We start from the raw sequence: 25,185 nt of genomic DNA, 5'->3' as shown, positions 1-25,185 counted from the left end.
TCCTGTTTTGTTTTAAACAATAATCAGTGTTCTTCATTTTACTGAACTGTGCTGTGTTGCAGCTTTGTATAGATTTTTTTTTCAATTGTTCGGGCAGGCACTCTGAAGTTATTTTTGATGTGTATGCATATGCTCTGGCTATTTAACTAGCCCTTTCAGCTCAGCTGCCAAAGGGTGAGACAGAAAGCTGAGCGCTTGCCTTGCTTCATTCTAGCTGGGGTACAGACCCATCTCCATTTGTAATGGGCGTGGGGGCTGTCTAAGATTGGTTTCAGCATCCGTGCAGTGCTTGCAGTCTCACAAGAGCAGGGTTAAACTCAGTGCCTTGCTCAGAGCAGGTACCATCTATCACAGCAGCAGAAAGCATAGTGCTGTTTTCATGCTATATCGCTTTCACGGAGGAGGGAAACTTCTTTTAACCCATTCACTGCTGTAAGAAATTGGTGTTGCTCAGCTTCTGGCTTTATGTACAGTGTCTCAGCAGCCTGGCTGGGTGGAGCAGTGCTGGCAGAGCTTCTATCTGATGGCTTTTTGAGCTCCCAGAGCTCCAGAAATCATTTAAATATGGCAAAATAAAGCAGATGGACCGGGATTTTTCTGACAGTGTCACTGCTAGTTCCCAAGAGAAGTTTGTCATCCATCGTCCCCTAAGACCTTTTGGCTTTGGTTGCTTTAACTCTCTGAGGTGTTACCGTGCATTGTTCTTACCAAGTATCAGAGCTCATCATAGGTCTTAGCTCAACATTTAGACCTGAAGGTAATATGTGTGTTTGTAGGACTGGAAGCAAAATATACATGTGTTTTATTTTGTAGGAAAGGTGGTTGCATTTCTAGCGTGGCTAAAACTGGGAATAATGTTAACTCAGTGAGAAAACTTGGTCTCGTGAAATGCCCAACAGGGGTCCCAAACAAGCAGGAACCCCGAGCCAGAACTCCAGCGTGGCAAGGATGCAGGCCAGTGCTAGCAGCGAGGGATCCCTGAAATGTTATGACTAACCAACTTTATTGCAGTAAATTACTGAGGCTGACAGTGCTCCTTCTGGGGAAAAGCATTACTGAATTCTTCAGGATATTTCCCCACCTGGTCATCTTACATACCACTTTGTTCCTTGTTTTCCGTACATCTTTCTGTTCTCTTGGCTCTTATATTCTTTCTGTCTTTGGCAGAAGTCTTCTTGCCTAATAGGCTTCCTGGCTAAATAAAATTCTTCAAAAGAGTGCTTTACTTGTTAGTTTTCTTTAGTTGCCTATAATGCTATTTCCTCCTGGTATCGATTATCACTTGACTCATTGAAATAGAAAAACCTGAAGTAAATAGCGTACAAAACACTTTAATTCTACAAAAAAAAAAAAAGCATTCAGCGATCTGTTTTTAGCTAAGAGCAGCTCCCTTTTCTTCTCCCTACTTTTAATTTCACTTCCATTATCCAGGGGCAACAAGCCAAGCTGCAGTCTCATTCTGATTTCATTAATGTTTTGCAAACTGTGTCTCAAGGACTAACGCTGCTTGCTGGGCTTGATGTCAAAATCCAAGGTTTTGCTGCAGCACGGGGGAAGGGAAAATGAAGGATCTCTGACAAATATTAGTGATGGTTTGTTAGCAGACAAGTAGAACTGCACAGTCTCTACAGTGTCACCGCATAATGAGTAAAAATTGTTGGCAATGAGATCCTCTTGTTTGATGGTTTTCATTTCCTATGGAAATGCTTCTTATCTTCTGTGCACAGTATCTTATCAGATCTCTGCGGTCTCCTGAAAACAAAGAAAGGGTGTCAGCTATGTGTGTATAAAGCAGGGTTGGTGTGGGGATTTTTCTCTGATTTTTGAACAAGCAATACGTACACGTTTCTTACATCTCTGGTTTATCAGTCATTTTAACCTCTCCCCTTCATCTGAGCTTTTGAGATGCACATTACCAATTAATCCTTCTGGCTGCAAAGAGAAAAAGATGCTATGCTGGCAAAAAATAGAAATAATTTCAAACAACACTATTTTCTTGAAGTAGAGGTAAGAGGGACTCATTTTGTTAAGGAAATGTGGATTAACAAGATTTAACAGTTCAGTGGCCACAGGTGCAGCATAAGATGGCTTGGAATATCAAAAGAAAAACATGCTAGCTGATACAGAAAGATAACGGACGGCGGAGCTTGCAGTGGCAGTGAGGGGTGTCATCAGTCTGTGGGCTTTGGGGCACGTGCCCAGAATGACGTGATGTATGGCACTCTCCTTTATGTGACACGGTGACCAAATGCGCCAAAGGCATTCAGAAGCAGCGCATGTCATTAGCTCGTCCCCAGGGCTTCTTGTGGGGAGTGGCATCAGGAGCCAGCTTGGCCCTGCAGTCTGCTCGCATCCCAAGACTCTCGTCTGGCTTTTAACCGCGCTTGGTAGATGTTTCTTTTCTCAGCACATGCAATGGAGGTAAGGAGGAGTTTTGCTTGATGGCTGTTTTAGGCAGGATCTTAACATCCTCACTTCTCTCACCAGGATTGGGTTTAGACTACTAGTACCGGTGTTGTGTTTTTTCCTATGGTTGCATAGAACAAGCATTATTATTATTATTATTATTATTATTATATATTTTTTTGAGCAATGGGATTAGTGATGCTGATGTTCCTGTTAATTTATTGTACTTGATGATAAATCCTCAGTGGAGGTTAAAGTGATTAGAAAGGCTGTCTCCTAGGCAAAGGTTTCAGTGGCAAATAAGGGTTATGGCTTTTCTTTGAGTTAGGAGTCACTTGCAGGGTCTGTCTCAGCTTCTTGGACATCTATTTTCGTGCGACTTGTAGGAACTTTTCTATCTCTCCTACTGCATCAAAATAGGATGAAGTTGGCCTGTTGACTCAAAAATTATTAGCTAGGGAAAATGTAATCCACATATAAAACTTGTTTATATGGGTTAGAGTTGAGCTAATGGGTCATGATCCTGATGAAGAAGGTCGGTTTCATATGAGCTTACATCTTTTGCTCTTCTCTGCTCCTGCCGCATCTTCCATTACCTTTGCACCAGAGCATCCCAGTCTCTCTGTGGCCCTTTACTGTTCTCTGGACAGGACACAGTGAGTGCTGGAGTTGCTCTGGGTGCTGCCTGGTCAGCACTGCGTGCATTGCCTGCTTTGGAAGGTCAGAGTCAGCAGTGAGTGGTGAGCGTGTGCTGGTGCTTTCACCATTTGAGGGAAGGGATGACCCACCTCAGCTTTGTTCTCCATTTCTAGGAGGAAAATGCACTCTTGCTCTCAGGTTATGTTTAAATATTAAGAGTTAGGATAGTAGATTACAATAGCAGAAGTTTAGTTTAGTAACTTCAGGAAGGATACCTTGTATAACCTGTCAGGAAAATAACCATCAAAGCACAGAAATCAGTGGGAGAAGAAATTCATCATGAGCTCATCTCAACTCACATGGCCTCCATTGGAAGAGGTGATTAGGTGCAGGCTTTCAGTTGGTGTGAAAGGCTGGAGGCTGCCAGACTCATTTTGGAAGCTTATGTCAGTGTCTTGCTTATTTTCTTGGTCTGTGCAAAGTCAGATTCCAGTTTACTCTTCAGGAGGGTTATATTCACCAACTTCATGGGACTTAAAACAGTGGTTTTTGTCTTGGCTGTGATAACTATGGTGGTTTGAGTATTAGCATAGTAGCAAGAACAACAAAAAGATTAGAATACATTTAATAAAATACTATTTTCCCTTTCCTTCATTTGTCTACTTAACTCTTTCTTCCTGTGAAGCTCTTTGCTATATAAAATTGTTGTGATTGTACAGGTCTGCAGTGGCTTTTAACATGATGAATAAAAGGCAATTAATTCACCTGCCCCATTTATTCAAAAGGTGCTATTCCCTGATGGAAACCTGAGGCTGGCATGACAGAGCTGGGAAAGCCAGGAGAGTCTGTGGTGCTGGTAGTGTGGTAGGAAAAAAACCTAAGGAGCAGCAATGCTGCTGACTCACGCTTTGCAAACCTGGAACATTCCCTGAAAGGCTGGAGATGCAGATTAACTTCCTTTCCCTGGTGTGGTGAGAAGACAATTCATTGCGTTATCTGCCACTGACTGAAGCCTCTAGATAGTTATGCACTACTGCTTTTGCACTGATATATGATGGAGTGCATTAGCATGGAGCTTGCGAGAAATCACGGGCAATTTATTTTAATACATTGAGTGTCGGTCAGTGCGAAATCACAGAAGCTATTTAGATTTGCTTTCTGAGTCATCCTGGCTCTTGTGATAAGGTGATTTGTCAGTGTGTGTGGTTAGTAAATTGGCTTCACTTTTTCCTTTTCTTACTTTTAATATTTGCTCTTAAAATTGCAAATATATTCCTTAATTGGCCAAAAGAAAGTGAGTCACATTTAGGAAAGTGCCTTTCTTTAGCCTCTTCATCACCAAAGGCAAGAGATTTATGAGTGCTAGAGACAGGAATAGAGAGCAGTGGGGGAAAGACCGTAGAGCTGTGTGTGTAAGTCAGTACAAAGCTCCTGCTGTTGTCTGGTTGCCTCAGTAGCCTGTGTCTGCTGGTCCCGAGCCATTTCTGTCCATGTGCCCAGAGGGACCCAGGCTCTGTGCTGCTCAGCAGTGTAGTGTTTAGCAGACATACATCATCGTGTGCTGGAAGCCGTAGATCTGACTTTGGCTGGGGAGAGAAAGGGATGTGAGGCAGGTTGGAGGACCTGTGTGTGACACAGGTCACCCTTCTCCATTTAGGTGTTTGTGTTACGGCCGTGGCCTGTAGGCAGTTATGAAACAAACCCCACAGCACATTGCTGTGAAATGTTCCTTGAGACACTGACACTCTCTGTATGAGACAGGATGGTCCCCTGCATATGTAGCACAGCAAAGAGAAAATGGTGCTAAAGCAGCATCTCATTTTTGCAGGAGGGAGAGAGCCAGGCTGTGTCCTTGCAGCTAGGAGCTCTGTCACCTCGGTACTGCTGAGCACTACTGTTGGTTGCTGGCCTCAGGCCTCAGCGTGCTGCTGGCAGCAGTGCACAGGCCAGTGCCTGCTGCTCTCCTGCAGCCATGTCTTACATCCTCTGTGAGTGTCAGATAGGATGCTGGTGTCTTATCAGTTCTGTACTGACATTTCTAAAAGATGTCATTGGAGTTGGAGTTGATGTGAAGTTTCATGGGCAAGAAGCCTCAATGGCCATTGTGGTTTCACCCGTGCTCACTCGCTCGTGTGCTTTTTTTTTTTTTTTTTTTTTTTGTCACAGAGCTGCAAGGATTTGAGGTAGATTGGGTTCTGTCTTCATACGCTGTAGGCCTGGGGACCAAGCTGTTGTCTCCATGAACCGGCACAACGATGCCTTTCTGCCCTCCTGGTCACCCTGAGCAGAGAGTGATCTCTCTGCAAGGCCAGCTTGTTTTCTGTTCATCTGTAAGCAAAAGTCATAAGATTCCAGTGCGCTGTCACAGGCCACCTGAGAGATCTCTGGCTGGGGTCAGGGCAGGGACAAGGCCAGTAATGTTTAATAATTCAGGACAGAACTACCTGCTTCAGGAATTCCAGAGTTGCAGCAGTTTAACTGAAATCTGTCTAAGGGAATGTTTATGTGCATCAATCCCAGACCTTTCACAGCACTTCCTAACGTGATGGTGGTGGCTCAACTATTTGATTGCCTTTAGGGTCCTCCATGTTGTGTTCATGCAGTCCCGGTTGAGTTTATGCTGACCCAAGATGGCTGAGAGCTGTACTGATAGTGTGATGTTAAAGCATGGCATGGCATGGCAGCTGCCAATGAGGAGAAGTCCCTGCCACAAGGTAGGGTATTTCTTATGTCTGTGGGAGACTAGAAGCACACAAGATTTACTTTTAAGTGAAGCACAGTGCAGCTGTCAGTGCTGTGCTGAGCTGCTCTCTCAGAATGCATGCACTGAGGCTGGTGGGCTGCTCCTGTGCTGTGTGCTTTGCATCTCCGCAAGGACAAGGCTGAGAAATGGTGGGTTTAGCAACGTGATGGTAAAACTAAAGGTACATCAGCAGCAACTTCATTTCTCCTTGGACGGATGCGCAGTGCCTAGGAGGACTGAATCCTCTTCCTTGGAAAGTTGCCATGTAGTCCTGCAGTACAAGCAAGCACATTCATAATCATTAAAAGGAGAATTGAAGCTATTCTTTTCAGTGGTGGTATTATGTAATTAATAGAGAACAGTCGTATTTGTAGCAGCAACTGTGAGAAATGAACAGATTTGCTGACTTCAGCGACATTTGCTACAAAATACCAAGAATGCCCTTGAGTATGTAAATGAATGTGCTTATCCTTAGGTTTGTTGTATTTCGTGTCTATTGGTAGAGATGTCTTTTTTTACACCGAATACTTGTGGAAGTAATTAAGGCAGGTAAATTCATCACGTCTAAATGTAGTTTTGCAATTGTCACTAACTGTACAAACCTGTACACTAACTGTACAAACAAACTGTCACTAACTGGCATCTATACAAACCTGAAATACTCTTCTGAGCCTTCCCCAGAACAGGAAACTTGAGCACTTCAGTCATAAATTATAGAACACAAAGGGTGGAGACCTGTTCTGTGATACAAGTAATGCATCCATACATCTTGCAAACAGTTTGCAAACTGAGAATATTCATTGAAAGAGAATATTTACCAGGAGAATAGCAAACAAAGAGGTTACTGGTCTGAATGGTGGTACTTCTCCCTGGTCTCCACGCAGTCTGCTGTTGGCAATATTGTTGTGTTTGCCAAGGAGGTCTCCGAGAGTCCGTGAATCAGAGGCCTTGAGCTTCAGAGAGGGTTTGTGTGACACTGAGTGTGGCTGGGAAGGGCTCTCAGGAGTCTTTGAGCGAGTATAGTATTAACATGGTGGAATTCAGTTATTTCCTGTGTTCTTGTCGTGTAACTAGCTTTCACCTTGGCAGTATTTGACAGATCCACCACTACTTAGACCCAGCTCGTGGTGGTTGTTTTGCTGTATTCCTCATACACCAGTGCCTCTCTCTCCCCAGGCAGGTCAGGAGCCAAGGTGCCTGCAGCAGCCCAGCCGGATAGCAGGGCTTGTGTTTCCCTAAGAGCTGCTGTCTCTGGGCTTTGGAGGAGTCAGCAGCATTGCCGCAAACCAGCTGCTGTGCTGCGCCTTGGCTGGCAGTGATGAAATGCAGCTGTAGAGAAACGGAGCCATGCCAGAAAGGTGCGTTTTGAGACCTTTGGCACATAGTAGGGACAACCCAGATCTGATGTGGATGTGACTGTTCCCTGCAGCTTGGCACGGCTGCCAGTGCCAGCCCACAGTGATCTGCTGCGCGGTGCTGCTACAGCTATTTCTGGTAAGGAAGTCGGTGGGAGGTGTCTGGAGCCCTCCAGTAAAGCACCAGCTGGGATGCTGCAGGGATGCATGGAGAAGGGTCTGGCCCAAGCACAGGTCAGATGCTGCTGTCTGCGCTGCTGAAGAGCAGCATTCACCTGCGGGAAGCTTTCTGCTCACAGTTGTGCAGCACTGCTGAGGACAGTGTGTGCCTTTACAAATTGGAGAGCTTAAAGCATCATATTCTATTTTTTCCCCCCCCCTCAATTGTAAGGTGATCTGCGTGGAAAATGTTACTGCCTTCTGCAAATTATATTTAATGCAGAGCTCACGGAGACCTCGTGCAATTGCTGTATATCCTCTACAGATAACTTGTCAGATGGCTGTGGTTCTGTTTCAGGTGCTTGCCAAGCACTAGAACTATCACAGCTCCATGTGGATGGACACTGGATAACATTGTGACTGTTCTGCAAAGTACTTCTTGGCTGTGGTACTCCAAACTTACTTTTATTTTCATCTATTAAGCAGAGTTTATGATGACGGATTCAGCCAATGCAGTTGGCATTTCCCCCCCCCAACAACCAACCTCTGAACATGGAGAAAAGCAGTGAAACCTACAGAAAAGGAGCTCAGTCAAATCCTTGCATTTTGATCCACTTGTTCACTTCCATTTTGCTAGTGTTTGCATTTACTGAATGCCACAAGATGCCCAAACTCGAAACCTTTGGATTCAATTCAAATTATGGGGCTCATAGGCTTGTTTTAAGGGGAAAGAGGGCATCACTGCAAGCAAGGGGAAGAACTGGTTTGTCTGGGGAAGGGAAGTCATATGTTGTAACAGAGGCTTAAAAGGGCTTGTGAGGATTAACAGCTGTGAGTGTTTATGAGAGGTGAACCCGGAGTGCTTCCGTTTCCCAGCCGTACAGATAGCAGAGACAATTACACTGCACACCCTGTGTCTGAGCTGGACCAATTTCTGCGGTGTTACAGCCCCCGTCTTGTGGTCTGTGTGAGAGAGGGGCCTGTCAGACTGCACAGAGGCTGGCTGAGATGCTGTGTCCAATGCAGTGCTCCCCTGCCTTCCCCAAGCTGCTGCTTTGTCCCAGGCTTCAGCCCACGTGTAGCAAGTCACAGAGGCACAGCTTATCGCTGCTGGGCAGGAGCATCTGTCCCAGCTTTGCTATTTTGCACTTGTCGGGGAGGATGGGTGAATTTGTAAATGATGGTGTGGAAGGGAAAGCCGTGACCTCTGCACCTGCTGCAGGTTATAGGGCTCTGTGTGGCGTGAGCCGGGCATTGAATCCACATGTCTGGAGCTGTGATGGGCGTAGGAAGACCACTTAGCTGTTTAAATAGACTTGATGGCTATTGTGTGGCTGCCATCTGTCCTCTTTTGCACAGCTTTGTTATCATCTTTAACCCCATCTTACTAGGTCTCTAAAGCACTGGTCAGTCTGCACTCATTGTTGGATAAAGGAGCCGCTGCTTTTCTTAACAGAAAATAATCTCTCCCTGTAATAGTACTAAATCATTCTTCCCCCCCTTTTTGGCATGCGTGGCTTGCTGTGCCACGATTGATAGCAGGGACCTTACTGCAGCACTTACCATCCTGATAAATCAGCGTGCTTTAATGGGGTGCTCTGTTCTAAACAGAAACCAGTAGCTGTATACACAATAGCTGTAGCGTTAGCCGTTGAAAGCCAAAATGCAATTTAGAATTTAATGTTAGCAGGGAAATAAATCCAAAGTTGGGGCAAGACAAGGACTGGACATGGAAGGTCCAGAGAACACTTGAAAAATTTTGCTCGCAAGAGGTCAGAGAATTGAAGGAGCTTGAAGGGACTGCCGGTAAGAAAAAGACAGAAGCAAACGTGCAGCGTATTGCAGAGCCTGCTCTTTGTGCCTGCTGTATCAGTATCTGTATCAGCCTGCTCACTTGCTGTCGAAAGATGGTACAGAAGCTGGTTTTGCTGTCTGCCTGGCAGGGCTGAGCAGGCTGAAGCTCAGTGCAGCTCTGGCCCAAGTCCAGCGCTGGCTCTGTGCAGAGGCTGCAGGAGGGCTGCAGCAGTGCATGCATGTGAGTGCTGTGAGCGGTTGATGTTCTATTGATGTGTTTTAGCCCGATGTGCTCAACGTCAATAATGAAGACTTTTTAAAGGGCTGCAAGCACTGAAGTGCCCAAGTGAAATTCTTCTGTTCTGTGCGTTGCTCACATTCAGAATGCCAAGTGGAAGGGCTGTGTGACTGCTGCGGGCTCACTTAAATAAAACTAAGAAGGAAAGGCTGTTGTAAAGAAAATATTATACTATATCAAACAGTTTGAGGGTTGTGAAGCTGGTGTGGGGACACTCAGACACATGATTGCACATATGAAAATCTATTCTTAGGTACAAAGTGTGCTTCCCTGATTGTGAGTTGACATTCAAAGCAGTGGATCATTGATGCTTTTAGAGGTTGCAGAATGGATTAAAGAGATGAAACATTGAGATAAAAAGACCCCGACTGCCTGCATACATGGGCACTTGGAGTTTGCTGTGTCTGTTCTGCCTGGCCCTGGATGGAGCTTGTCCCACTGCAAACGTGTATTTGCTGAGTCTTGCTTGTGTTGCTCTGCTGATGAGTTTTCCTCCATTAGCATTCCCTGTCTAGTTTTGTCTTCTTAGGCCTCAGTCTTTTATCCAGTGATCTCTGTAAACCCTGGTTGCTATGCTGCTTACCTGGCATGGCTTGCAGTTTCTGGAAAGGAGGAAAAAGAAGGATGGGGATGAAGGAGTAATCCACAAACATCGAGTAGCTTATGTGATGGTGCAACTCTACAGTGCTTACCAGAGTTTCTAGATGCTTTTGCTGAAAACTTGTTGCATGAAAGCTGTTCTTTTCCAGGGTACTCATTGTACTGTATCTTGATTGAGCCATTTAAATCCAACCCTCTCACCTGACTGCTTCACTTTCTTACTTAGAATATGTGTGGAGAACCAGAAAATCTTTGCATATCTGGATACTATAAAATAAGTACCTAAAATGTATGTATTTTCTAGTTATCTAATCCCTACTTTCCCTGTATTGGCTTGAAAGTAGGGTAACTAGATCAGTCATGTAGCCAGGATTGGTCCTAGGTCTTACAAGGCTGCAGGCATTGCTGTGCCAACATGCTGCTGGTGGGAGAAGTGCAAAGAACTGACAGGGCTTTGTTTCTGCAGCAAGCAAAGCACTTGGTCTGCTGCATGGCACCTGCCAATTGTTTCTGTGGCAGTGGTAAGGCAAAGTTAGAGTTATTGAAATAAAAAGACTTTTTTTGCATCAGTGAGCTTTAGATTGGGCCGATTAGGCCCTTAAAGAATGGCTCTGATGAGAAAAGAGAGAGTGTTGGGGTGATCTCAGTAGCTGTGTGAAGAGGTGAAGGGTGCTGTTGCCAGTGGGAGCTTGTCTCCTGGCTGATCCAGGAGAGCAGTGGTTCTTGGAGTCCCTTCCCAGCTAAGGAATGTAGAGACAACCCACCTGCAGGGATCAGAGCTGCTCAGCCCCACAGCTGCAGAGGAAAGCCCAGTGAGTGCTCACACCACATGGTGCCTTGTGTGGCATGGTGCTGTGACCGTGCTGCCTGCCTGGCTCAGAAGAGCACTGGGCCTTGCTGCAGTCAGCCTTGCTCCGAGAGAAGTGGTAGTGAACATGCGTCTCTAGCAGGTGACCTGTGGGATAAAGATGAGGGAAGCTAATTGGAATTGTCACTGTGGAGTCTCTTGCCAGAGGCTATCATTATGCTGAAAAGCAACATTAACAAAGCTGGCAGAAAAGGATAATTTATTGTTAAATATTAACTACTAAAATTCACCTTCTAGTTTTCACTCGTGTTGTGCTGTTAGAGCTTTGGCTTGCTTTGGTTTCCAAATTTCCATTCTCCTCTAAATTGCTGCTGGGTGCTAGAGACACACCAGTAATCCAAACCTTGCATCTGAAAATCTCTATGATATATCCCCGTTTGGCTGGTGGGATCTGTTTCTTGGTTGATCTTTATTAGAGGAAATCGGTATAATGACATCCCATATGTTGCAGGTTAAGATGGAGCTGCAGTATGCACGCTGAGATGTTAATACACACTACGTTTATACAAATGAACGTGTTTTATTTCACATCTGCACAGGGTTAATGAATACGTAGGCTGAAATTGCAATGGACTTAGGTGGATGTTTAAGGGTAAGGACGGTAGGGAGAAAATCCTGAAAAGGCTGTTTAAAATAAATAATATTTCTTCTGGATGGTTTAATAACAGCACACGCGGCTGTGTGGGCACAACCTTAAAAATTGAAGTCACGTTGAAATGCTCTCATTTCCATATTCAAACAGATTTGTGTGGTTTTATTGACTGGTTGCAAACAGTACATTAAAACATATGCCGTCAAAATTAGGGCAGTGTTTCCTACAGTGTAGATCCGTACTGTGTGTTATTTACTTTATCTGTCTATGGAAATCCCAATGGCAGAAGTCCCTGCATATGTTCTCCATAAACCCACTGAGGATGTGCGTTTCATACAGAACAGGCTCATTAACAATGCGAACATGGTGCATGCTTTTGAGTGGCTTTGAGCTTTCTTGCATACATTGCCAATTTCAGACCACATAAGAAATGGTTAGTTCCCATCTGGGCACCTTCTCAGCTGTTGGAGCTTGATGGAAGCTGGAAGCAAGCTTTGAACTTATGGTATTCATGGAATGGAGAAATAATTTTCTGTCAACTGATTGTATTAATGATTAGTAGCACATCTAAGTTAAAAATACTGTGGCTGACTTTGTAGAGTGAGCCCCTGTGATGCAGGAACACAGCAAAATTGAGGTTGTACCCCGTAATTCCTGGTGTGTAAGGGGCTGGTTGTCAGGTAGGGCTGCATGTGACAGCAGGAAGATGCAGGCTCAGTAAGGCAGATCAATTATGTATCTCCAGCTCTGTGACACTGAGCATGTGTACTGGGCTGTAGGATACGTGCTCTGTCTTCTGTTGCCCAGATGTTATGGCCTCGCTGTCAGTCACATTCAGGATGAGTTGTGTGGCTATAGTTGCTGCTGGGTGGAGCCTGTTACTGGAACAGCACGTGTCTGCAGAATTCAGACCCAAACTCTTAGTGGTGGTGTTCTGGTAGTAGCTTCTACTCCCCCCTTTTGTGTCTTCATTGCTCATGAGCAAAGAGCATCATTGTGTAGTTCTGCCCTTGTAAGTTGGGCAGGACTCAGAGGCTGTTAGCAAGAAGCCTTGAAACCTCTGTCTCACTTCTAATTCCTGTTGCCTGCTGTCCTCATTATTAAGCTGGGATGTGGCACGGTGTTCACCTGCAGGAGTCGCCTTTTCTTGGGCTTTTTGGTTGCAGAAGGCTGTAACTTCCCTCAAGTAATTGTGGGCTTATGCCTTTGTTGTTAGACCCTCACTGAGGTATAGCAGGGGCGTAAAAGGCCATGGCCAGTAAAAAAGGGGAGCAAAATACAGCTAGAGGAAAGCATGCTCAGCCAAGAGGCAATTCATTTTGAAAATTGTTTTAACTGGTTTATAGTCATTTGGGCTGAGCTACTTCCCATGGCATATGTTTTCTGGGAAATGGGCCAGCCCAGTAATAAGAGGCCACAAGAAAATTGGCACTAAACATGTAGATGCAAGGGGCTTGAAGAAATGAAAGCTTAATAAAGACTGATACCATTTGAACAATCTTGTGGGGGCTCAGTTTAGATGCCACGTGGTTTCCAGGAGCAGGGATGGTTCTGCTGTTGTGACCAGGTATTGGACTGGTATCAGACCCTGAGGTCTGCTTGAACTAACTCAATGATGGAGTTGTTCCATTCTGAGTCAGGCAGATGGGAATATGCAGGATGCAGCAGGAGGGTGCCCTTCTGCACCTGAGAGAAGAGACTTGTACCTGCAAGAGGAAGGAGAGGCCAGACAGCTCCCTGCTGCTCCATTGCTCAGTCCCTGTTTTGATGCATTTCCCTAATTCATGCAAATCCCAGAGAAATCTGTTCTTAGACATTAAGAATAAGAAGCCGTGGAATTTCTTCGTTTGCATTCAAAATACCATGTCTCCTAATCATCTCAAAGCAACAGACATGAAAGCTCCTTCAAGAGAGATGTCACGGAGGGTCACACGTTTTCCTTTGAGTGATGAGCGGTACTTTTAAAGGAGATTAAGATAAACTTCAGACCTATGACCTATATTTTCTGTTTACTGCTTGCAGAAGCTGCAGCCCTTTGCTAAGAAGAGTGGAGATGCTGTCATTACAGCTTGGATTGAAAGTCAAAAAATCTGTGTGCACTCCTCTGCTGTGCTGCAGAGCCCGGTCGTGGTTTCAGCAAAGGCATTTTATCTTCCTTGGCCTCAATTCACAGTCTTTTAAGAACAAAAAAGGGCACAATGCTGCGCATTTTTTAGAAAAACTTTCCTTGAAAATGAATCCACAGATAACCCTCAAAAATCTGAGGCAGGGAACAGAAGATAGCTCAACAGCGGGAGAATAGGAGGCAGATTCTGGTAGACTGAAGACAGGTAGCTTTGCTGTCATATTGCTTCGTAGAAACGTTGCCTGACCTGATGCTAAATTACTTTTGCATGTATTTATTTTATTAGAGAGTCTCTGTGTCATAAACATGAGTACATGACAGTAACTGGGTTTTCCTTTTCTGTTTTCTGTCTGTGTGTATTGGGCTGTTAACTCTTCAATGACGAACATCTCAGTGCCTATGGCCATGTTAGGCAAAGTCTGCACATGTTGCAGGTACGCTCAGCCCCTCCATCTATTGCACTCCAGCCATGCACATTGGCTGTTGCCTCAGTTGAGGAGATATTTGATGCATCCCTCCCTTTGCTTGTGCTTTGCTAGCGCAGATGTTTGCTCCCAGCAGAGCGCAGTGCCTGATGGATGCTTCAGCGGGAATAAGCCCTGAACTGTGATCCACTGCCTGCAAGTGTTGCCACATCCTCTGTGAATCTATTTTCAAATGTGTGAATTGAAAGTGGATCAGGAATTTAAAAAGAAGTATCTGTCAAGTGGGCAGAAGTGCTGGTCTCTGTGTAACTAACTTCTCTTTAAGACTTTGCCTACAGCGAGCAACGCACTTGGCCTGAGGTTTAAATTGTGCTAAGTACCTGAGATACACTGCTACAGAGGGCTGCAGCCTTTGTGCTCAAATGGATTGGTCATATTTGGCTTTCAGTTACTTTCTTTAATCTCCTTTAAGGTGTTTATATAACAAATGGAAAGCTGTTATGCACTTCTGAGTAATGAGTTTCTGTTTTGGAAGTTCCTGCAGGATTTACATGGTAGCTCAAAAAAAGAGGTGTGTTTGTTGGGTAAAGTACAAAAATACTTCTTAAAGTTGTTCAAAGAGGGATTTGGTCTTGATGGCTTTGCTGTAAAAACCATCATCTGAAGGTTGAAGCACTATTTTAGTGTTGTTCCTTCTTCATAGAAGTATTACAATCAGTGTCGTCTATTGTTGGAAAAAGCGTGGTGCTGTGAATGAGCAGTGCAGCCTGGCACTTCTGTAGTCTCAGGCCAGTGAAGTGCAGCTTTCAGCCTGTAAATCATTTCCTGAAGTTTGGTCAGCTTAGGGGAAAACATTGTTATTTTAATGCATTTTGATGCAATCAAAAGCATGTGGTACTGAAGGAGAATAATAATTTTCTTTACAGGGATTTAGTTTCAAGAGGTTAGAAATCTGTATTTACCCTGGCTTTCTTGTTGGCTTGCCACTTGCTAAGTGTTTTCAGATGCACCGTACAGCTCTTTTTGCAGGAGGAAATGGGACAGCTAGAGCTTTCTGCTGGGATATACTATGGTTTCTTGTCTTCTTAGTGCTGCTTGCTTTCTTAATCGTAAGCTAATTAAAGCATAATAATGGAACACACTTTTGAATTACTTACAAATAAAGGGTAAATAATTATATTTATGATAAATAATTATCAGAGAAAGAGGTTAGCAAATGAAGAGGAGGAACTTTGAGTGTTGTGGCTCCTGGCAGAGCCTCTGTCTCCTGCTGCTGGCTGTCACTGCTACTGGGGAGCTCGTCTCAACTTCTCTTGGCTGTGGGCTTCTGGAGAGAGGAGGGTACACAGGTGAACTGGAGAGACCAGAGTCCTTTGAGCTTCTTCTTGTTTGTTTCACTGCTTTGTTTTGTACTGGTCTCATGTCACTATGTTAGCAGCTCTTATTTCTTTGTTAGCTAACGTTGATGCAGAAGGGATATGAGACAAATCCTCCTGAACCCACGTTGGCATCATCTTCCTGGTTGCCCTGGCACAGCCTTCCAGATTAACCCAATCTCAGCTGGTGCTTCAAACCTCCATCATTCACAACAAGGTGCCTTTGGGTTTACATGTGCCTGGGCTCAGTAGCCGAGTCCCGTATCGAGTTGGTGGGCAGCAACAGTGGATGGCTACTTCAGCTGCTGCTCTCTGCTCAACATGGCTAAGCAGCATCAGCCCCACTATCCCCCACCAGTGCTTTGTGCAGCACTGACCGATGCCAAACCTCCCGCAGCGAGAGGCAGTCTGTGACATGGGCTCATCCTGCCCGAGCAGATGGCTGTCAAACAGAGGTGTCACAGCTTTCTGTAGGATTTCCAGACCCAAAGCCGTCACAGGAAGACTGCCTAAAACTGCAGAATCTCGACTCAGCTTTGGCTTCTAACTAAAGTACTTACTTGTTAGCCTTATTTTTTAATTAAGTGGGACAGCGGTGCAGCAGTATCCTGTGAAACCACAGGATAAGGGTCTCCTACTCCTGGCAGCTTCTTGTTGTTGTTAGAAACTTTGTGAAAGATGTCCGTTTTTTATTAAAGTAAACGAAATTATCTGAAATAAGTGCTCGAAAGAAAAACATTCTTGTTTCTATTAAATCCCTAAACTTTAATAAGGACACACAAGTGCATTCTTTATGGGCAGGTTGCCCTCAGCCTGACCTCAGCTAGCCATCTGGATCCCTATTTCTTAATAATGTATAGTCTGAATTTGGCTTTTATGACTTATAGCTTAAGCTATTAAATACACAACATTTGGTTTCACAGGAACTACAGAATTTTCAAATAAACAACAGGTTGGAATATGTATACATTACATGAGAGAGCCCTCACAGCAAACTCCTCAGCTATAAAAAGCTTTGTGTCAGTAAGGCCCTGGGCTGAGGTTATGGGGTATGGACCCAGCCTGGGCTTTGGCTGCTGCTGGCACTGAGAGGTGTGCACGGGAAGCTCTGGAGACACTGCGCTGCCTGCCTATTTACTGGCATGTGGGGAAAGCCAGTGTGGCTTCATAAAAGCAAAACAAAAACAAAAGGAATCAGTAAAATTTAAATGAAAAGAGAGAGATGGGAAAAAAAACGTCACTGATCAAGCGGGCAGCAGCTGGACTTGTCTTTAGCTTTATTTATGGGCACGTTGTTTGCTTCGACCCCTGCTGCCCACTTCTTAAGCAGAAAGCCTTGTGAAAGCAAAGGAGAAATTCTCTCCCAAGAGCCCAGCAGGCAGGCAGAGTAGATTAATGACAGGATGTACTTCTAAGTGCCCACGGAGCCTAAACACAGCTGGGAAGCACAATTGCTGCTCCCAGCTGCGAGGCTGGGCCTTCTGTGCCACTTGTGACGGAGATGGCACTGCTGCTGGTTGGTGCTGAGCCTGGCTGGGGGTGTGAGGGCTTGGAAGGAAGCTGTGGGGTGCGTCCCCTGGGCCCAGCAGGGTACTGGGACAGGTGAGTGGGTGCTGTGGGCTCCAAGGGAAGGGAGGAGTTGCAGCTATCTGCTGCCAGTCTGGCTTCAGGCTTTGTTTACCAACTGTGCAATGGAGGACGACTGGCTTGCTGAGCATAGTGGTGTGATACTCAGTGACCAGTGATTGCTTATATGTCTGTTTTGGAGAGATATGAACCCTGCTTTGGAGCCTTGCAGTCTGCTTTGGAGCCTCCACCACAGCTTGAAATTCTGTTTTGTGTCCCAACAGCTCTTTCACAGATTTGTTGCCTGCATGCACTGAGACCAGACTGTCTGAAATTCCATCAGCCAAACCCCCCTCATACGCCACTGCCAACGGGCAAGGGCTTTCCTATAGCAGGCAGTGCATGAGAAGAGTTTGGGCTAATGCTTTATTGATTTATTAAATACAAAATTAAGAACTAGTTTATTTTAGGGACTGAAGTTCTTCAGTCTCCTCAGACCGGTTTCCTACAGTTTCACCTCTGGGGGCTGTACACCTGTGGCACTTGTGGGACCCATTTCTCCTAAGCATCACTGAGTCTCCCTCCAGTTGGCCTGTTGTCAGGCAAAAAGCACTTCTTCTTGCTCCTGTTTCATGGAATGTTTCTCCCTAGCTGATCCTGGTATCAGTTTCTCTCTGTCATGAGGCATTACTCATTTACTTAAGTCACTAGCAGGTCACTAGTTTTGCCACACGGCAGGAACCAGATGCACAGGAAGAGGAATTTCATTGCAGGTGTGGTTGCTTTGGCAGCACAGAGCCAGAGCAATCCCTGGGCTGGGGGAGAGATTCCTCTTTCATGAGCGTAGACTCTGGTCAAGCGAAAAATGAAGTGATGATGTATCTATAATTTGAGGATAGATTATGTCTGAGTGAGAAAGAGACAAGTTCTATTGAAGATTGCTACTTCTTATATCCTTGATTCTTATTGCGTTGTAGAAGGGCATATATGTGAGCTCATTTCCTTCCGCTAGGGGCGGCTTTGTGGAGTGTGAAGCTCCTAGTGACTGTGTCTGGCTGCTTGTATGTTGGTTCTCCCATGCACAGCCTTCCAATGCAAAGTCAACAGTGACAGCACACAGAGGTGTGTTTTCTCATCACTCTGTCTGCCAGCAGGGCAATTCTGCAGCAGGGTTAAGCAGGTGGCTCGGGACATCTGTGTCTTAACCATGACTGCTGGCTTACTTAGATTGTCCACCCAGGGACGTGGAGACGGTTCTTTCCACAGGGACTGCTGTCCTTCTCTGCCTTTTCCTAAGCTATCGCTTCTGGCACATCGCTGCTGCAGGCTAGGTGAGCTACTGGTTTCCAGTTCCCCTGCATTGGTAGGAGAGGGAGGCTGGCACTCACCAAGTTTAAAATCCAGCCTGTTGAGGTACCTCAAGGTACCTCAACGTGTTCACAAGAAGATATCAGAGCTTCCCCAGTGCTGAAGCTGAAGGAGGGAGATGCCTGCTGGGCTGTCTTGCTTCCCATTCCCGAGCTGCTGTGCCATGGCCCCATTAGGCTGCTGTCAGCTCACAGGACTGTCCCAGAAGTGTGCTGTCCGTGGAGCTGTTAGGCATTTCCCTGTAGGCCTGGAGGCAGCAATGGCAGGCGATGTGCACGAAACCCTGGCAAAGCAAACAAAAAGCTCCCTGTACTCAACCACTGAATGACTTGACTTGCTATAAGTTCCCCTCACCCTGTGACAGGCGACTTGTGCATTCGGATTGCTAACAGAGATAAGCAGTTTAGGAGTGATTTACAAGATGAAAGGCTTAAAGCCTCTGGGACCTTTAGCTCTGCAGCTGTGGAAGTGTGCATTCTATTGGGATGTGTGCAGAAGGGGTCATCAGCAAAGTGGTGTGATTCCTTTCATGTGTGCCAGGAAAGTTTCTTTAAGGTGTCAGAGAATGCGGTCAGTGTTCAGCTAAGGTACAGTGAAATATGGTTAAGGAAGAAGCAGAAATCCAAGGAGTGCTAGCAAAATGTCTTCCAGAAAGGCAGGGAATGCCTGCTGGCCTTGTTCTGCTCGCCCTGCCATGTATGTTCCCAAGCTGTATACACAGGTACAGGTTTTCTGGCAACGGTTTTATTCACATTTACCTTGGGTATCTCTCGTGGCACGTGTGTCACAGTTGATCCAAGCTGTAGAGATTATGTTCTAGCCTGTGTCTTCTGTGTCCCTTACCTCATTTGGTGGTTTGGGCTTCTTTCTCTCAAATGCATCCGTCTCAGTGCAAATCCTCAGCTCAAACGTGGTTGTCATGGATACTGCTCAATTTGCACAGCCTGTTCTCTGCTCCATAAAGTTAACTTAGGATGGTTACAAATTGGATAATATGCAGCCAGCTGACTGCAAGAACCTGTGGCTGTAAGTTGAGGTGGCTTCCCCATGCAACTCTAGAGATGCTCCTCAGCTGTTGCTCTTCTGGCATAATGTGCCTCATGGTAACTTACAGGCAAGGGGCTGCGCTTGGTTATGCAAGAGGATGGAATTACGCACTGCACGGCATCAAGATAATGCTGGGATGTAGATATCTGTGTTCATTGCAGGAGAGTTGGGCTAGATGACCTTTAAAGGTCCCTTCCAATTCAAATGATTCTGATTCTCTATATGGTTGGGCCTCCTTACTTGGGTAGAGCAGCAGGAGCTGAGTAACTGTGGTTTTCCCCTCAGGTAGTAAGTAGCTTACTCAATGACCCACAAGATATTGTTGCAGTTTGAAAAACTGTAAAGTGGGATTTTATTACTTTTTCATCAGAGTCATCTTCTGAAGTTTTGAATTACACTTTACGTGGTGTAATATCATGCTGGCAAGAAAAATAAACCGGAGCCAAGCCAAAAAAATGTGACATATTTTTATTGTGTCTGCCTTGACGTTTCCATCACACCTCTGAAATACTGCTGAGTTCTGGCTATAAGATGTACTGGGAAAATGTTCTGCCTGCCTTGTAGAACATAGGAAAGTCTGCAGGATGAGTAAAATTGGTGCTTTTGAAAAAGAATGTCTGTCAGGAGGATGGAGCCAAGCCGGTGAAGTACCTCTTGCTTTCTAAGCCCTCTCATGTCCTCCCTCATTCCTCAGTTGCAGAAAGACCCCTTCCTGCCTACTTGAGAGCTGCAGCAATGGGGAAGACTCCTGTGCTGCTCTTTGAAAGGCAGAGCCTTTGCCTTGTCTGTCCCAGCTGCAGTACACCTCCACTCCATGCATGGGCTGTGCCTTTCTGGCAGTCACGAGTACTGCTGGGAGGAGATGCTCACGTCACCTTTAAACAAGGGAGCCTGGAAATGGGAGCAGCAGAGAGCGTAGTGTGGGACTGTAGATGTTGCTTTCCCTCTGCTCTGCCGGTAGGATGGGACTCAACAAGAGCAACCAAGAATATGCCTTCTTTATGCTGGGTGGAAGCATGTCCTCGGAGCATCCACAGTGTGGACATGCCCTGTGCCTGCTCTGGGCAGCACATTTTCAGCCTCCCTAGATCTGTACTTAGCAAAGCTGGAAGTGGCTCTGCCCAGCTGCACATCATTTCTCATCACCATGCTTTGTTCTGGCACTTTGTCTCACCTCCTCAGCCCTCTTGTTCTTTCCCTCCCTTCCTCTCCACGCCTTCCTCCAAATTAGTGCAGTGTGTAAGAGAGAGACTCGTGCTTTTGGTTTGCAGACCGTGACTGTCAAGGCTTGTGTACATACATGAAAGGCAATGGCTGATTTTCTCTGTTGATGGTGTCTGTCACCCAGGACTGAGACAAAGCCCCCTATAGTTTTGGCACATCCTGGTTTCCTTCATTGCAAGAGCTCTGCTTGGGAACAGAGCTCATTTTAACACGCACTTTTGGTTTTACATCTGTGAGCTTACTGAAGGCTGTGGGCTTGTTTTAGGAAGTACTGTTAGTCTGAAGACAGATTAAATGCAGTATTTAGTAAGGTGCGTGTAGTACCATACATTATTTCAAAGTGTGTTGGGTTTTTTTTTCCTCTTTTCCATTAGGGGAAAAAAAAATGTTATGATTGTGTCTTACGAACTTAGTGGTGTTTGGCAAAGTCTTGGTGAGATGGCAGGTTATACTGAAGTCATGTCTCAAAGAAGCAGGTCTCCAGCTTCCCAGTTTCGGAGCAGTATGTGTGTGAGAATGCTAGACCCAAGTGTGGTAGCGTGCATTTTCTGGTGTACGGTACAGAGTTGGACACAGTGCTTCCCCTGTTAGGGGAAAGACATCTCAGATCTTAATGAAATACTTATTCTTGGCTACAGCTTTGAGAGTTGCTAGTTTCCATTTCACTAAATGACTGGAGCAAGCAGTTCTTTTCTGACAATGAGACCAGGGAGCTTTTCCTCTCAAGCCTGTGAAGATGCATCTCGTGTCTACACAGCAGTTTAATGGGTGTCTGAAATAGCTGAGGTTTCTTAAAGCAAATGGCAAAAGATGTGGGATAGTGCTATGCCAGCACCTCTCAATTAGCAGGGTCTTATGCAGCCCTTCTCCTGGAGGCCAAGTCCTTGGCTGGAGGAAGTCTCTAGGGCTGTGCCTCAAGGGGAATCTGGGGCTGAGGCAGTGTAGTCTGGGGGAACTTGGTGACCTGAGCTCTTCTTGCTTTGCTGACGAAGTGAGAAAAAATAGGCTAGCAATTCACTTTACAGGTCTCTTAAGCTATTGTAAGAGTTTATGGGAGCTTATTATGCAATAAATTATAGATATAAAATAGCAGGTGGCACATCTTTCAAGCAGTACGCATGAAAATTCGTCTCGACAAGATTAGGAAAACAGCCCCCAGGCCTATCTTCACTGAGCAACTACAAAGCAAGGAAGCTGTAGTTAAGAGAGATGTGGTGTTGATGGCACGTCTATGGTAGCGAGCAGAGCAAAATCCCAGAATCACATAAGCTCAAGGGTCGGAAGAGACATCAAGAGATAGAGTCCACCCCCCCTGCTAAATCAGGTACCCTGCAATAGGTCACACAGGGAAGCATGTAGCCAGGTCTTGAATATTCCTGTGGAAGGAGATCCCACCCTCTCTCTGGGCATCCTGTTCAGTGCTCCATCACCCTTACTGTAAAGAAATTCTTCCACACATTAGTATTGAATTTCCTACGCTCAATTTGTAGGCCATTGCTCCTCGTCCTATCGCTGCCCACCACCAAGAAGAGCCTGGCCTCATCCATTTGCCTCTCACCTCCCTTTTTATATTTATTAACATTAATCAGATCCCCCCTTGGTCTTTTCCCCAGGCTGAACAGACCCAGGTTACTCAGTCTTTTCTCATAGAGGAGGTGCTCCAGGCCCCAGTTCATTTTTGTGGCTCTTTGCTCAACAGTAATTGTTAGCAGAATGATTTCTTTCTTGCTAGTTAGAAGATCATATGCAGTATTGGAGACACCATTTGTAAAATCCAGACACCTATATTTTCATCAAATGTAGCAATTGTCTCCATCTCTGAGGCTTCTGAAACATAAACCCCCTCAGGGTCCTAGCTGGGCTGCTGTGTGCAAGCTGTGAAAATATTGATGCACTCATTTTATCCTTTGCCTTCCTTGTCCTTCCCTTTCCTTTCTTTATTCCTTACCGGCAGCCACTAGCATAGCCAAGTTATTTCTGCGCCAAGATGAGGAAACTTTTCTCCTCAGCCAACTGTGCTGACACTGCTAACCTTGATTTCCATAAATGATTGAACAGTGTCTCCTGTCTGTAGTGTATTTCAGGCTCCACTTACCCAAGATTCTTGGATGCTGAGAGAGCTTTTAATCTTTCCCATCTCTGCCTCCCCGTCAGCTTTGGCTCTGACTGTCTGCTCCTCCGTGGCCGTGAGCTGCCCTGACCTGCAGCAGCAGTCCTGGGATGCTTTTCTCTGCAAAATGACTTTTTCTGAGTTGGAGGGTTCTGACATTTATTTTAACAGACTGAAAAATTTGATGTGGATTAGTATAGTGGAAAGGAGATTTCTGTGGTCGTTGGAGAAGCAGTGCTACTTAAACTGTGGGAATTAAGAAGCGTTAAGAATAATCCAGTCATTTGTAACACAGAAGCAATTAATTAGTGTTTAGAATAAATAAATTTGGGATGGCGTTGCTCATTTTTGCAGCATTAAAACTTTTTACAGGCCTGCTGGGTAGAAGAGGAACGTTTCTATTATTTGAAGGCTCTGCTGCTGGGAGAAAAACATTAAGGGAAAGGAAGAGAGAGTATTCTAAAAGGAAAAAGCTATGTGGAAACCTTTGGTGCTAATGGATCAGATCCATTTGCAGCCGTAGTGTTTGCAGACTGTCGTGTATAATGCATTATTGCGCAAAGCACGAAATGCTTAAAAGTAATTTGTGGCAATTTACGTTTTATCATTGCTTTCACGCTGCTCTGGGGGGATGAGGAGCAAAAGACAAGCTCCCAGATGTGAGAGTTAATAGCTCTAGAAGTGCTGCTCTGCAGGCAGCTGAGTGAAGCTGATGAATCCAAGGCAGAGCTGGGCCTTGGGCAGAGAGGCTGGAACGGAAGCACTGTACCTTGCTGAGGGGTGGAGGTGGAACAGCATAAGGAAAGTATAAGCTTAGCCCTCATCACAGTAACTGCGTGGTAGGTTATGTGGCAGTCTTTGGAAAAGACGCCTAAACTGGAAGGAGGAGAAGTATCACACAATCACAAAATAGTTTGAGTTGGAAGGGATCCTTAAAGGTCATATGGCCCAACTCCTCTGCAGTGGACAGGGACACCTACAGCTCCATCAGGTTGCTTAAAGTGTGGTCCAACCTGACCTTGAATGTCACCAGGGATGGGGCATCCACATCTCTGAGCAAGACAGGTACTTTTCTTTTGAATAAATAGGAAGACCAAAAGGTCTCCACTGCAGCTTCTAATTAGCAGTGAAATGCAGCTCATCTGTTTTGGGCCACGTCCCTCTGGAAAGGCAGCATTCAGAGCAGACCAGGTGCCATCCCCTGCAGTGCTGAAACTGGTGGGCCAGTGCGTCCCTTCATCACAGCACAAGACTGGTGTAAAGCCTGCCAGTTTCTGTGCATTCCTCACTGGGACAAATTCTTTAAAGATTTTCCTCTGAAGCAAGAGGGACAAAAAAAAATAAAAAAATAAAAAAATTATAGGCGTACATATACACACAAAAAGGAAGCTTTCCTAATGCGTTCTGCACTGTGATTACTAGGAGATGCCCAGAGAAAGTCAAAAACTCCATTCATAGTAGTGGGACCAGATTCTTACAGGTACTTAAATGCTAACTTCTTGCTTTCTAGATAAATGCTTTGAGTCTGGAGCTGCCAGCTCTGCCCTGTGGGTGGATGTCCCTCCTGTTTCCTTGGGGGAGATTCTCTGGAATGTCTCATTTTCATTCTGGTCAGGAGGAGGTGGGATTGCTGATTACAGCTGTCCCCAGCAAATTCCTGGGACAGAAAAATGCTTCCCAGGCTGTATTTTGATTGTTTGGTATATTTGATATTCAGCTGCAGGCTAAAATCACATTTATTATGGTAGACCTTCAGCAGAGAGTTGATTGAGGTTTCAGTTCGGGCAACTGGAGCGTGTGTTCAATGCTGATGATAAATGAGCGTGTGTAAGTACAGAGTTATTATTTTTGTTTATTCTTTAAAATGCTATCTGGTCACCTGGGCTCCCTGCTGCAGGTGTGTCAGGGCTGAATGCTGTTGCCCCAGGCGTTTAACCCTCCCAAGAGCCACCTTTTTTTGGCATGTGCTGCACAGCGTTGTTTGTATGGGTGACACATGGGAGGGCTGCTAGGACACGGAGCGCTGAACGCTCAGCTGTCTAGAACATCGATCTTTCTGCTAGCTTAATTAGCTTATTTTAACATTCCTCTTCATCCTGTGGGGGTTAGAACTGATGGTAGCTGGAGCTGCGGTTCCATACAGCTCGTTTCATGTCACTAATTATTGCATGTAAGTGGATGGTACGCTCCGCTGACAGCCTCTGCAGAGTGTTGGAGCAGTCGCTCTCCCTTCATTTGCTGTCAGAATTGTCTGAAACCTTCCCCTTCAAAGCCGCAGAATCATTCAGTTCTTGCTGAGTGTTGCTTGGGCAAACTGGTGAAGCACTGCAGCTGGCACAGCCCTGCACCAGCATCGTGGTGCAGGCAAGGAGATCCACTCTGTGTGAGAGAAGGAGAACCTGATTAAAATCACTGAAGTTAAAAGCAAATGAGAGGCAGCCTTAAACGCAGGTGGTAGTACCAGCAGTCCCCGTCATACACCTTTGGGGG

The 25,185-nt window shown here is 45.5% G+C and overlaps 1 protein-coding gene across 25 annotated transcripts in view; it reads left to right on the top strand.

Annotated features, from left to right (window-relative positions):
* MAP2 (microtubule associated protein 2) overlaps nt 1-25,185 on the top strand; it is a 177,003-nt gene that overhangs the window by 66,054 nt on the left and 85,764 nt on the right. The gene's annotated exons all lie outside the window — the stretch shown is intronic.

Source organism: Meleagris gallopavo, chromosome 7 (assembly GCF_000146605.3).
Source record: "Meleagris gallopavo isolate NT-WF06-2002-E0010 breed Aviagen turkey brand Nicholas breeding stock chromosome 7, Turkey_5.1, whole genome shotgun sequence".
Classification (NCBI taxonomy): Eukaryota; Metazoa; Chordata; class Aves; order Galliformes; family Phasianidae; genus Meleagris; species Meleagris gallopavo.
Note: the sequence above shows the minus strand (reverse complement) of the source record. Positions and strands in the feature narration are given on the sequence as shown.